The following is a 13,475-nucleotide window of genomic DNA, read 5'->3' as shown; positions in this document are numbered from 1 at the left end:
TCCTCTGCCCGACACTGAGTGGGTCTGGGTGGCTCAGCATCAGCTGCAGGAGCAGGCTGGGGGATGCTGTGCTGTGATTGTTCTCCTGGGAAACTGCTGATGTCAGGATTGGGCCAGGAAAGGGTGAAACAGAGCAAGAATCACCAGTCCCGAGGATCTATAGCATCTCCGTCCATAGAGAACATGATCAATTTTCAGGTCTCAAAAGCTAAAACAGGTTAGATGTATAAAGTCCACCTTTGGTTCCTTTCTAATTCGTGTCTCTGACACCTCGCAAAGGGTTCAGGGCATTTGTGCGCTGACGGACAGAGCCGTGCCCTCCTGCACACCTTTCCTTGGAGGATTCACGTGGTGCTGGAGCAGGCAGCAGCACTGCGGGCAGCGGTGCCTCGCAGGGGCTCCCACAGTGGCTGCAGAGCAGGGAGTGAGCAGCAGGACCAATTTTGCCTTCTCTGCTCACAGTTTGCACCCTTGTGGGCAATTTTCTTCTCACCCACCATCCTTTCCCTGCCCAACACATAGCCGGCTGGCAGAATTAATTGATTGGTGTTTGTAAAGGCTTTTGGATTTCTCCTGTTAAATAGGTGTTAACTCTTGTTGTTATTATTATTATTATCTTCTGTCACAGCCACAGTGATGAACGCTCCCTTGTGCATGTATTTAAGCTATCCAGCCTGGGCTTTGTTCTTATTTTTGATTATTTTAAGAAGTTGTTTAGCACATGAAATAGTCTAGGTGGATGAGGATTGATAGGAAAGTCTCGAGAGCTGTCAGAGTAATGTTTTTCCAGCAGCAAAAACTTAACCTCCTCTTAGATCTTTTTTTCTGCTTCGTCCCCTACACGCCACGTGATGAAGAGATGCTGTGGCTGAGGCAAGTGAGCGGCTGCAGCCATCAGGATAAAGGAGACAAGCTGACAGTTGTTTTATTTTTGATCCCATTTGAATGTGTCACTCAGCTGTCTTGAATCAAAGAAAGTGAGAAGGTGCCTTAAACAGTTGTGATCGGAAACTTCAAACTTACTTTTTTTTTTTTTTTTTTTTTCTAGAAGCTAAGTAAATGGCTGGTGGGCTCCTGTAAATCATAACATTTCTAAATATACCAGAGAGTCTCTCTGCCAAGCTGCCGACGAATACAGTGTCTGTTCCTATTGACTTCTCTTCCCCCTTCGGATTACTTTTGCTTTGAATAATTTCAAATCATAAAGGAAAAAAGAATCATGTAATGAGACTAGCTGATGTTGTGATTAATGAAAGTGTAATGAGAGCTACCATACAGCCATTACAAACCAGTTAGCTAATTAGTGTAATCACAGAGGTGGAAATAATTAAAAGACCACAAAGCAGAGGTAGCCTAATAACAGCCTTTTCCTCTGACCCAGAACTGGAGAGAAAAGGATGCTTTGGTTTGCTGGGTCGGGGCCAGAAAGGAGCCGAGACCTGAGGGGCCTGGAAGCAGCCACGGTGCGTGAGGTGTCGGGGCTGGATCAGACAAGGATAAATGGAGCAGCTTTTACACCCATGTAAGCCAGATTGCATCCGAGTCTTCTGGCCCTTCACGTTACAGCAGCCTTCTCCCAGCTCCTTCCATTGCCAGGCTGTTCCCTCACCAAACTCCGAGCATCCCCTCTCCGACACCTGCTGCGCTGCAAAGGAAAAGAAACGTGGTGGCAAACTGATCCGGAGATGGCACTGGTGGTGAGGCAGGATCTGACCTGCTCTCCCTTTCTTACTTTTATGTCCGTTTTTGTTTTTTCACAGGTCATTGACAAATGCAGTATTAAAGCTTTATTCACCTTGCAGCCAAGCTTGGCTTCAGGAAAGGGAGAAACCAGCATCCTAAGGTGCTTTGGAAGAAATCCCTGTTAGAGGATTCTCCATATTTTTACAGTTTATATGTATTTCTGTATGCCATTCACTCTGACTTTCACTGGACTCTAACCACTGGTTGAAAAATCTCCTGCTAACAGGGAAAAGTCTGGGCCGAGGGGAGCGCTGCAGTGCTGGGGTGCGTGGTGCCCGTCTCCAGAGCCGCTGCTGTGAGCGGGGCACCGAACAGGTCTGTTGTCCTCACCTCCGTGCCCTGCCTGGCACAAGCAGCCCCGAGTCACTGGGCAACACCAGCACAACGGTGAACCTGAAACAACCCCGAAACGCCTGCTCAGCTGCTTCTCCAAGGGGTCTCCCAGCCAGGACCGCTAATGAGAGACGCGGGACGGCGTGCGGAGCTGGATTTCACCCTGGTAATTAGAAGTGACCTACCTCTTGCTGCAAGATGAAATAGCTCCATTTGACGGGCTATAAAAAAATCCTAACTGGTAATTTTCCAGTTGGGATGGGTCATCGTTGCGGCCATCTCCATCGGCTCTTATCATTTCTGCCACGGCTTTGTGTGCGTTTCATTTGACCCGGGTGTAACGAGCAAAGGAGAAGAAAGTAGCTGCAGACACAAAATCAACGATCATCTGCTGAAGCTGATGAATATGCCAAGACTGCTAAGTGGGTCTTCATTAGCTATTCACATGCTAAGAGCCGTCTTTATTTGTTCTTCTCTCCTAGGTGAATCTATATTTGAATATCTTTACTATATCTACCCGGGGGGTGGATGGAGTATTACCACCACTGTCAGGTAACCCGAGTATTTTCCTGAAAAAAAATAGATCGTGGCACCAAGCTGGCAGCAGGCTGAAAAGAAGAAACAATGTGATGCCATTTAGAGAGGGAAGAAATAATTTTCCCCGACGACACCTCTAGCGGGAGGCAGAACTTTATCTTCTCCTCGCAGCTCAAATGAAGCATCACAGCAGTAGCATTAAGTTTGCTTCCACGTTTTCAACGTGTCTTTTCATTGACTATTCTTTTTTTTGGCTGTAGCTACAAACACATTTCCAGGGTAGGAGCAGGGGCTGTCCTGCTCGGAGGGTTTGCAGGGCTGTGGGTGGCGATGCAAGGCCAGGGCATCCCACCCAGCCGTGACATGTGCAGCCAGAGGGATGCCCTCTGCAGCTCCGTGTGCACGCTGCTGAGCCCTGTTTGAACTTTCTCCCTTCAGCTTTCTGTAAAAGCTGCAGTTCTCTGTGTGCTGGGACAGGGGCTGGCTCTCTGCAGGATGCTTCTCCCCTCCCTGGAGCATCCATCCGCGGGGAAGGCTGCCCTCTCCCGACATGAGGAGTGAGGCGGCGGCTGAGCTGCACCCAGCACCCTCGGCCAGCACCCACCCTGCTCCCATCCACACCCAGAGATGTCCCTGCCCTGTGAGCCCAACACAACCCCATGTGTCCCCAAGGCGTCCTGGGCCCCCCGCCGGCTCCAGGGTCCGACCCACGTCCCTCCTCCAGCATCGCATGGGTGCTGCTTGGGAAACCACCCTGCTCACTGCATCTCTTCTGCACAGGGCTGCCTTCTCACCTGCCCCATTCCTGCCCTCCCAGGTGTGCCCAGCACCTTTTTTTAAAAAATCTGACGGTGTGTGAATGAGCAACGTACTCATCTGTGTAAGATATTTCCAGCTGAGTCTGTACGTGCTGGAGACAGTGGGGGTGACACAGGAGCAAAGTCACATTTGTCAGCGTGCTGCTCCAGGAAAGCATTTTTCTATGAACAGCAACCCACAAGCAAGCGCTTGCACCTCCGGGGTTTACAAACAGCTGATCTAGGAGAGATTACTTTTTTTTTCTTTTTTTTTTTTCTTTGTGCATTTGACCTTATTTGCTGAAAATGAAACATCATCTAACCTTCCAGGAAATGCCACGATTCTTCGATCTGACAGAAGAACATAAATCTTCCCTAAGTGCGCAGCAGTTCAGGGCTCAGCTGGAACTGAGCAGGATTGGGGCATCCCAAACCAGGGCCAGCAGGACCCGAGCCACGCACCTCTCCTGTCCGCAGAGCAGCAGCCCCATGGGACTGGTCACTGCCTTTGGGCTGAGCTGGTTTTCCACCAGTTCTTCATGAAAAAAATGGGATTTTGGCACCTGAATCACTTTGATCCTGTTAAACTTTAGTGGGACAGGTGGGACCCTTCCCTCCCAGCTCGGGCTGAAACAACCTACGCTGCCCTTCCTCATCTCCCCTGCTCATCTCTGGGGAGCAGAAGGCTCCTGAAAGCCATTGCAGGGGTGCAATTTTGGGCTCTGCAAGTGGAGTGGACACGGTGAGAGGGCTTGCAGAGCGCAGCAGCCCTGCTGCTTTCTCAGTTTTCCCATGCTGCGTTTCCTGAGCAGGACGCTGTGGTTTCCTTCCGCGTCTGTGCCTCCTCCCCGGCTATTTCGGGGGATCTGTGGTCGTGCTGAAGGTTTTCAGGGGCCGGAGAGGGAGCTGCAACGTGTCGTGCTGCTCAGTGCACGGGGCCTGAGCAGCCCTGAGGGCTGGCTGGAGGTAAGAAGCTACGTGGGGGAAGGCGCAGCTCGTGCTGCGCTGCTTTCCGCCACCCACTCATCGAGAGCTCCGTTTGCTCAAGTGCACACTTTCGGACCCAAGCTGTTAGTGCTTTACACAGGGCACAGCCATCCATGTGCAGGTCTCTCTCTGTCATGGCTTATTGCTAGCGCAGGGCTCCCCCAGACCGCACAGGAATCAGAGCTGTGTTTTCCTCTGGATCAAGTCTGGGACAATCCTTCTGTGGAGGATGAATTTAACTGAACCCACAACGCTAAAAGTACCATGCTCACCCCTACCCCAAAATCCACAGAAATATAAAGTTTCTTAGGTCTTTTTTTTTTTTTTTTTTTTTTTAATCTTGGCCAACTTTCCTTGTTTTACCACTAGATGGGAGAGTGAGACTGGTTTAACGCAGCCGCTCCCATCTTTATCCCAGTAGGAATTCGGGGGGGGGGGAGCTGGAAATTGAGAAATGTGCTCAAGTCAATTCTCTGGTGCCAGGAGCAGAACCGAGAACACATCCTGCGTGTTTTCTGACCTCGGGAATGGAGGAGGTAAACCCAAAAAATGCATGTTGGGCTGTGTTATGGGCTAACCCCAAAAGCGCGTGGCTGTGGCAGCACCAATGCTTGCGTGTCCCCGTGGCAGCTCCTCTGCCCTCATGCAAGGAGGAATCAAGCACACCCAGACTAGATGTGGGTGAAATACTGGCGCAAAATACTTCACTTTTGCTCCTGTCCTGGAGCAAGCAGTGGTGACAAAGGCACTTGTAATTCACTCCCCCATACCCATGCCCCAGGGAGTCAGACGGGCCCCCCCAAATTTCCTAGGGAGGCACAGAATAAAGCTGCATTTTCCCCTCCTTTTCTTCTACACCCTTCTCCTACAGGTCTATTGCATATTGATGCACGCAGTGATACCGTTTTTCTGCAGAGGTTAAAAATGTGCTGGTGCAACGACTGCAGGTGAAGGAGGGGAATTCGGGGCCCGGCCTGACACCGCCAGCTGCTGCCGCCTGCCTCGGGGGCTGCCACGGGCAGGCACGGGGAGGGTGCCAAAGGCATTCAGGCTCTGCTAAATTTACTTTTGCTGCAACACTTCCCATCCTCTGAGACATTTCCTAAGCTTTTATTTTGCCAGGATTGGGTGTGTTTGGGAATTATAGAGTTGCAGAAGCACTTTCCCCACCAAACCAAAGATTGCCCAGTTGGCCTATTTTGTGCTATTATATGGCTTGTGGTTTTTAAGTATGACCATGTCTTCTTCCTTCCTGGGATTTCACAGATTCTGGAAGAAATCTTATAATAGTCAATTTTTCTGCCTGTCTGCATGACTAGTGCAGAATGCGTAACCCCTGCAACTTGATAATAATCTTTTGGGGGTTTTGCTGCCTACCCAATCTCCTTAGTTCACAAGCTTTTTAGAGAAGTGACACAACTGATTTGTTTAATGTCTGGGCCAGTTGTGCCCTGAAATTAAATAATCCTGATAAACCTCCCAAACTGCAATGCCCTCGTTGCCTCTGTTGGGGTTTCCTGGTTGTGCTCCTATAGGAAACATCTGCCGTTATCATGCTAGAGAGAAATATCAGTTTCTTTGGAAGAGGAAGCTGGGTTCTTACTGGATTCAATTACTCCTGTTTTCCACAAACAACCTCCCACTCCGTGTGTGCAGCGCTGCTGCTGAGTCACCCAGCAATGAGCAAGCATCCCGCTTGGGATGGGGAGGACAAACTCCCCCGAAGAAGCTGATAAATATAGATGAAAAAATGTTGCCTGGAAGCAATAAACCAATAGAAATTCCAGCCCTGGCAGGTTCAGGGCACGCTCACTTGTGCAGATGCAGCTTCTCGCTGCGGGGTTCACGGCGGTGCAGGGACAGACCTGGATGCAGGTGGGGCTGGGGTCCCGCAGATCTGGGCACATGGGACACGTGGGATGGGGATGAGGAGCTGCCACGGGGTGTTTCTAACGGACAGTTGTCCGTATGTCTGCCTCTGGCCGTGTATACTTGTGCGAGAAGTCACCGCCCTTGGCCAAGTGCCTGTTGCTCCCTGTGCTCCTCATTCGTAAAGCATTAGGTGAGCAGAAGGAAAAATGAAAGCTCCTGTAGATAGGATCACTGCCCTAACTCTGCTCTGCTTTTCTATGCTCCCAGTCTTTCCATCCCTTTCCTGTCATCTCCCCTTACCATCCTGAAAGAGAATTATAAACAAAAACAAACAAAAAAAAAAAACCACTAACCGGGGAGAGGAGCTACAGAGATGGTGTGCGACGTGCACCCAGGACCTGAGGGGCAAGGACACCGCAGGGGCCGACTTCTGACCTCTGCTGAGTGCTGGAGATGCCGCAGCCTGTCACTGTCGGATAGCTGCCAGCCTGCCAAATGCCAAGTCATTCTTCAGCGATGAGACGTTGAGCTGATTAAGGTGTTAATTAGAACAAGGAAGCGGCACGTGCAAGGATGGTTTCAGATGAGAAAGACGTGGCAGCTGCCAAGGTAGAGCCGCTCCTGGCTGTATCCCGTCAACCTTTCTGGTGAATGGCACTGAGCCTTCAGTTTGCTCTGCTGCAGGGCTAGGAGAGGAAAAAGGATTTGATTATGGCCCAAGCTGTGGTTAGTGGGGCTTGTTTCAGGAGTGCTCAGCTACCTGTGAAACCCAAGCCTGGCCATACAAATGGGGCAGAGTCCAGGGCAACTGGTCTGCATTCCTGGCATTTACTGCACTCATAAACAGCCCTGGCAGCGACAGAAAGATTGCAAACTTTGTACTTATAAAGCACCAACACTGAGACCAAGATGGAGTAGAAGACACACAAAATGCTCAGAAATGTGTTTCCCCAGCACGTAGCCAAAGCCCTTTGGTAGCTGTCTACCAGCAGCGCAGCATCTGCACAGACCCTCGTGACCGTGATCAAGGGCAGCTCCATCGAGTGAGAAAGGGGGCAGAGGAGTTTCCTGCTTCCCGAGGACACACAGAGCTCCCAGCCACGTGCAGAGGCTGCCCGTGCTGGTGGACAGGCACAAATCAAGAGAAAAATGCTCCGTGGTGAGCACCTGCCCCAGCACACTGTGACGTCCCTCGGGTGGGAGCTCTGCACCAAGGGGTAGAGCCGATGCTTGCTCAGATCCTGATGCACACAGACTTGCAGGCGCTTTAGATTTCACAGTCGGGTCCAATCTCTCCTTTAGACCTTGATCCTGCAAGAAGCACTATAAGGATGGATTTTAGAAATCAGATAGAGCTGGCGAGATCTGGGCCTTATCTAAGATAGCAAAATAATCAGCCATGTGATTTCTTCCCCGTGTTTACAGTGGCAATATTTTTCCAAAGTTCAAAGTCTTCCTCTGCAGAAAACATTTGGCATGTTTTGCAGTGATACTGTAGTTTTGGTGCAATGAACAATTAAAAAAATCAATTTCTAGAGCAATATTTTCTATGCTAGTAATCCATGAACTAATTACAGGGCTGGAAAATCAATAACTATCTGGAAATCTTTTCAATACAGCTAACTAAGCACGCTACATATCATGCTGCAATATATCCTTCACATACACGTGATATTCCTGATTATCTCCCAGATCATACGGGCAGATGAAATCGCTGTCAGTAAGTGTCTGTACTTTGTTACGCTGCAGTGCCAACATTTACCAAAATCCAAAGGGGAAATTGGTAGAGAGAATAGCACAGTGCGTGAGATCTGGGGCAACACTCACTGCCAAGGCTTTAAGCCAACAACAAAAAGAGTTAAAAGGCTTGGTCAGTTTAACAGGAATCTTTCTTTGAAAAGATTATGAAACAAAGTCATTAAAAGTTCAAGCCTCAGTTATATTGTTTTTTTCATCAGACTTCATTTTTTAAAAAAATGTAAAACCTTCGGTGACTGAACATAACCTCTTTCCCTGGTCTCCTAGCAAGGGAGAAGTACAAGTGGGTGGTTCAATGGTGCAATCGCCCTTTAAAAACACGAGCGCAGAGGAAGGGTGTTGCTCTGATGATACCATCTACCCTTGCTGTACAAACACGCGGTGCTGACCATGGCAACTCGCTTCCAGCCAAAGCCCAAAGCCCTGCGTGATGCTTCAGCCTCACTCGTATCCTGTGAGAGCTCAGTGAGCTCGACCTGCTCTTCCTTGGCACGGTGGCATTCACGCTGTCACTGACTGAGGCGTAAATATTCCCATCCGACACGGTGCTAAAAGCACAGCAGGTGGAGAAGAAGCAAAGCCCACGGTGCAGGTGATTTTCCCCGTGCTCCTGTTCGTGCTGCTGCTTCGTGCACCGCAGCGATGAGTTCTGAGCTGTCGCGCTACCGTGAAATATTAGCTAACATCTTATATGCGTTTCTCTGATTATTCTGAATAGCTTGTTTCCTGCAGTGAATGGAGCAGATGAAAAGTGGGACCAGGGTGAGATCAAGCCCTCGCTGCTACCCCGGGCTGGGGGATTCCTGCAGCTCCCCACTGCAGTGCTCTGTGGTGCCGGACCCGCAGCAGAAACCCAGGTCCAGCACCTGGTGCAGGTAAGGTGCCGTGAGCCTCACCTCATCTCAGGAGACAAGCCAGGGGCTGTGGTCCCTTCTAAGTAAGAACTGAGCAGGTCAGTTCTGCTCAAAGGACTTAAATTTTGAACCCATGCAATTATCTGGATTGTAATTATGGTTGCTATTAATTACTGCTCGCATTTTTGCAGGACTCCCTGTCCAGCTGGGGAGCTGCAGCCCAGTGACACATAGGAAGGAGAGCTGTGGGCTGCTGAGAGCCTGCCTGAGGTGGCATTTACCCAAATTTGGTGACAGCACTGCCCCGGCCGTGTCCACAACGTGCACCCCATGGTGTTGCTCTACCAATCTGGGCTGCCAAAAAGCAGCTGAAAGAGAAAAATAGTGTACATATCGTCATCACAGGCACAATTCCTCTCCTGCCTGCTCAGCCTGAAGTGACCTTGGTGCTCCCTCAGCCCAGTCGGCTGTCGGGGGCTGTTCAGGCAGTGGGAATGTGCCTACAGCTGCTGCACTGAGCTTCAGCAACTGATCTCCTTGGATAATGAAGTCTTTGGACTTTCCCATGTTTTTTTCCCGGGTAACGCCACCTTTCATTCAAATAAAACTCGAGTGGAGTGCAAGAAATCACTTTGTTTCTCTCCATCTTCGGAAGAAAGGGCAGTGCATCACCTGATGGAAAGGGCCTGACAAAAAAAGAGCTCAGACCCTCCAGAAATCCTTCAGGAAACAGCTGAAAGAGAAGGCACAGCTCTCCCTCTGCTCTTTTAATAGTACCACATCACACTTGGTGCACGCTCAGCAGCAGAGCTCCCGGTATTATTTCCTGGCAATGCAGAGCGATAGCCACGCACTGTGGTGCCGGTACGGGCGCAGTGGATGCGCTATGGAGAGGCGAGCAGGACATGCAGGGCAGCGATCGCTCCCTCCACGATGTTCCCCTGGCTGCTGGCAATCCCCGGCTCAGGGATATCCCGAACAAGAGGTTTGCATTGAGATTATCGGGTTTAACAGCCGCCAAGGCGTATGTCATTCGGGAATTTGTCTAATCCCTCTTTGAACACGGATATACTTTCAGGCTCTGCAAAGCACTCTGGAAACAATCACCACTGTTTAATCAGGAGCTGGGCAAGAGTTTGCTTACAGCTTCCTACCTGATCCTTTCATTTAGGGGATCCCTTGCCCTTGTAATGATAAATACACCTGGCAAAGCTGAGCAGGATGGACACTGATGCTCTACTTTGCAAAAACAACGGGATCTGACAGAGGTAGAGCAACACAAAGTCTGGTAAAAATCACCAGGGGGATTTTCAGAAGTGCGTTTCTCACTGCAAAGCAGCACTTGAGAAAAACATCCGTATTGGCTGTTTGTTATATTTTTCCTGTGAATGAGTTTCTGGCTCAAATTAGAGTCATAACACAACTCTAAAGAGCATCTTTTAGGAAAAAAATCCAGTTCTGAACTTCCTTCCTAGAGATTTGTTGCTTGTTTTGCAAGAGGAGATGTGAATCATGGAAGTATTTATAACAGCAATATTAGGAAATGATCATTAAGGCACCAGAAATCTGTTAGACAGCGTGTCTTTAAATAAATTGTTTATGACTATGCTAACCCAATCTTGTAAGTGCATGCACACTTAACGATATTAAAAATGTATATGTTGCCAGAACCGGACTTCCCATGATGAATGTACCACAACTCTCCTTCTTTCCTAGTCAGCTGCGTGGATCTTTGAGAAACGAGGACAGTTCCGTTTGATCGGTGTTAATGAGGTTTGTGTCTGCACAGACTTAGCCCAAAGATCGTTGTGATCATCTCACGTCCCAGGTGACTTACAGGACTGAACTTGAATCTTTCAGCAGTCTCGGTCGATGGAGCGATTCCAGCTCGCAGAGTGCCTCCAGCCAACCGACTTCCCTTCTGCGGCACTGCATTTGCATTCATTAAACCCCGAGTTTTAATGATTTATGTAGATTGATAAAAGCGATCAGCCCAGAAGTATGTGTCTGAACACTCCCACAGCTCCTGACAGAGAAGCAACACATCGTAAATCCATCCCGGTGTGAAATATTAAATGGCCAGCTAGCACACACAAAATCATTGCAGGTATATCTGCGAGTGTTAACATGACCCGTAAAATCGGGGTTTCAGACAAACTAAAATGATTACAGACTCCAAACCCAAGGAAATGGTAATCCATATAATAGGAATGCTATAATGATGATAATGTTAGTTAATAATAACATTAATATGATCACCAATCTCCTTGCCATTGTTTGTTACTGTCATTGCCATGGTAATTCTCAGCTCTGGCGATGGACGGAGGCATAGGTGGCCTCAGCCTTTCAGAAACAACCTTGTGCCCACCGGTGAGCCCCGGCCAAGCACAATCCTGGTGCCCTTTGATTTGACAAGAAAAGCCACCAGCAGCATCAGCAGCTTGCAGAGCTCCTGACCCAGGCTGGCCGAGCTCGACAGAGGTGGCAACAAAAGGAGATGGCCATAGACGAGAGATGAGCAGAGATGAGGGAGATTTGCACCAGATGCTGCCAAGGAGAACAACACAGATCACAGCTGCGCAGAGCTCTGGTGGTGCAGGGGACAGGGCTGTGTCCCCTGGTCACCCTTCCTCACCGTGGTGCAAGGGCAGGTCTCTTTTTAAGGAGGCATCTGTGGCTTGCAGCAGGACAGGAATCGCGGTCTGGCGAGGACTTTTGCATCTCTTCTGCAACACACCTTTACCTGCACACACTTCGTTGCCTCGCACACACCTCATGCCTTTCTGTAGCTGTGCTGAATGAATTTCAGGCCTCTCCTATCCCCTGAGAGTGCTACAGAGGTCATGGATGAGCCTGGTCCTTCTGGGAAGATGCTAGGCTCTGGTCGTGGTGGGGAGTGCGCTGCTACACTACAGACACCTTGAGACAGGGGAAGCAGAGATGGCAGACTGATTTCTTCCAGGCCACCTCTATCCTTCTTTTCCATACCTTCTCCCTTTGGCACCTTATCAAAGCCATTATCAGCTCATGCAAATCCATACGACAAGCTCTACACCTTTACATCTCCATCACTTGAGAGTTAAAACATTTTGAGAAGCTGTATGAAAAATTCTCCAGAAACTAAGGCAAAGAATTCCTCTGCGCCCCTGAGGACAAGCTCACCGAAGGCAGGATGGATCAGACGCAGCTGGAGACGTGAGCAGAGCCCCGGGGAGGTGAGGAGCAGGGACGCACCACCCTGAAGCTGGAGCCAGAGACAAGGAGGGTTTGGGTGACGGGGCTGAGCAGGAAATGCGGGGGGGGAGTTTCCCCAGCTCGGATGCTTTTGACGCACCATTTCACTTTTGCACATCTGCTGTCCTTTTCTCCTTGTTTATTTGAAACAAACGGTTTAAAACGGGGTCTTATTCATCAGTGATTTACAGCAGCGGCCAAAACAAGGTCTTAATTTCAGCACATGGCTCATCTAACTATTCCTGTATAATAAACCAGCATCAGTGTGTGTCCATGGAGCAAACGCTTCCTGTTTTTCCTGACCACAGCACATCACAAGCAGCAGGATCTCCTACATTTAATTTTCCTTTAAAAGCTTATTCAGCAGCTTCCAATTTAGTCCGTTCATTGAAAGCAAAAAAACCTGCAAGTCCATCCACCTTCCCTTTCACTGGGCACAGCAAGAAGGATGGGGCAAAAAGGCAGCAGCCTCCAGCTCCATGCTGGTGCCAGTGCTTCAGAGGATGAGGAGGCGGCAGCTTCACCAGCCTCTGCCATGCCTTTCCCCCACCCTCCTTGCCACCGCACGCAGCGTTAGCTGGGGTTTTCCATTACCCTGGCAATCCTGCGCACGCTGGGTAATGGAGAACTGATTGCGCATTAAAGAGCTGAACATGCAGCGCCTGAATTATTTAGCTTTTAACATGCAGAAACAGGCCAAATTCCCAAGGGATGTGGACCAGCTCTGCCAAGTAATGCAGAATCGCTGCAGAAGCTGCACCGGCAGGCGTGCAGGAGCCGCAGGGTTATTGCCTCTTGCCGTGCCTGTGTCACATCTGCTGGGATTATTCCTGCCCAGGTGATTTCCATCCTACAGGGTGCGGGTGCTGCCCCGGGACTCGCCCATGCTCGAGGGCCACCTCTGTGCCTGTGCCACCAACCGTGGTGGCAGCAAGTCACCGGGCAGAGGAGGAAAAGGCCCAGACGGCCGTGTTTGTGCAGACGGCGGGGCTCGGGCTGCGTGCCCGCAGCGTTGCAGCACAGCTTCTGCAGCTCTCCTCTCCGATTCGGCTCCGGAGCAGCGCTCGCCCTGCAATCATTAACCCAGCCGGGCCTGCCCTGGTAGCATTTGGCACCGCGTCCACCCCGATAAAGATAACGCCGCGATAGCTGTGTTTATGCCACTGGTGCAATAGTACCCACGCATCTGTTCGCAGACAGTTTTTCCTCCTTTTACGTGGGCTCGGCTGGTTGCGATAGCAGGAGGCCACGGTTACGTTCCTGCCGCTCTCTCCCACCACAGCTGCGGCCCCTCGCAGGGGGCTTTCCCCTGCGGGGTCTCCCCCAGCCATACCCCACGCTGCCTCCCGGGGGCAGGAAG

The 13,475-nt window shown here is 50.2% G+C and overlaps 1 long non-coding RNA gene across 8 annotated transcripts in view; it reads left to right on the top strand.

Moving 5' to 3' along the window:
• The window catches only part of LOC106040757 (uncharacterized), a 64,402-nt gene extending 51,259 nt beyond the window's left edge, over positions 1-13,143 (top strand). Inside the window, exons 5-8 of one of the 8 annotated variants that reach the window (XR_010825247.1) lie at positions 1,761-8,619; positions 8,746-8,902; positions 10,598-10,654; positions 10,742-13,132. This is a non-coding gene — a long non-coding RNA (uncharacterized lncRNA). Of the gene's footprint in view, positions 1-1,760; positions 8,620-8,745 lie in introns of all 8 variants that reach the window. The other 7 variants (XR_010825246.1, XR_010825245.1, XR_010825242.1 and 4 more) reach the window with 7 other exon arrangements.
• The last annotated feature ends 332 nt before the right edge of the window (positions 13,144-13,475 follow it).

The sequence above is a fragment of the Anser cygnoides genome, chromosome 16, assembly GCF_040182565.1.
Source record: "Anser cygnoides isolate HZ-2024a breed goose chromosome 16, Taihu_goose_T2T_genome, whole genome shotgun sequence".
Taxonomy (NCBI): domain Eukaryota; kingdom Metazoa; phylum Chordata; class Aves; order Anseriformes; family Anatidae; genus Anser; species Anser cygnoides.
The sequence above is the reverse complement of the archived record's forward strand: the minus strand, read 5'-3'. Positions and strand labels throughout refer to the sequence as shown.